This window comes from Penaeus monodon, chromosome 15, assembly GCF_015228065.2.
Source record: "Penaeus monodon isolate SGIC_2016 chromosome 15, NSTDA_Pmon_1, whole genome shotgun sequence".
Classification (NCBI taxonomy): Eukaryota; Metazoa; Arthropoda; class Malacostraca; order Decapoda; family Penaeidae; genus Penaeus; species Penaeus monodon.
Window position 1 is genome coordinate 27489402 of NC_051400.1, and position 266 is coordinate 27489667.

The 266-nt window shown below is 28.6% G+C and overlaps 1 protein-coding gene across 1 annotated transcript in view; it reads right to left on the reverse strand.

Moving 5' to 3' along the window:
- LOC119581873 (TM2 domain-containing protein CG10795-like) overlaps positions 1–266 on the reverse strand; it is a gene marked incomplete at its 3' end in the record, with an annotated part of 3308 nt that overhangs the window by 1092 nt on the left and 1950 nt on the right.

Here is a 266-nt window from a genome sequence, read left to right on the forward strand (position 1 = left end):
ATGCTAGAATTTTTTTTCCAGATTTGATTATTATAATGAATTCCAATTCCAAGTTTCTACTTGTTATTTGTCATTTTCAATTTTAATTCTGGGTCCCTTTGGGGAAGATGAGAATTAAGATCACTAAAAATTTGTTTGGGGGTCACCTATTAGTTCAATAAAGTATTCACTATTTTTTTATATGTCATTGCATGGCTTATTGAATAACTAATAATTCTACTAGAACTTCTGATAATTTTGTCATTTCTTATTTCCCCTGTTGTGAG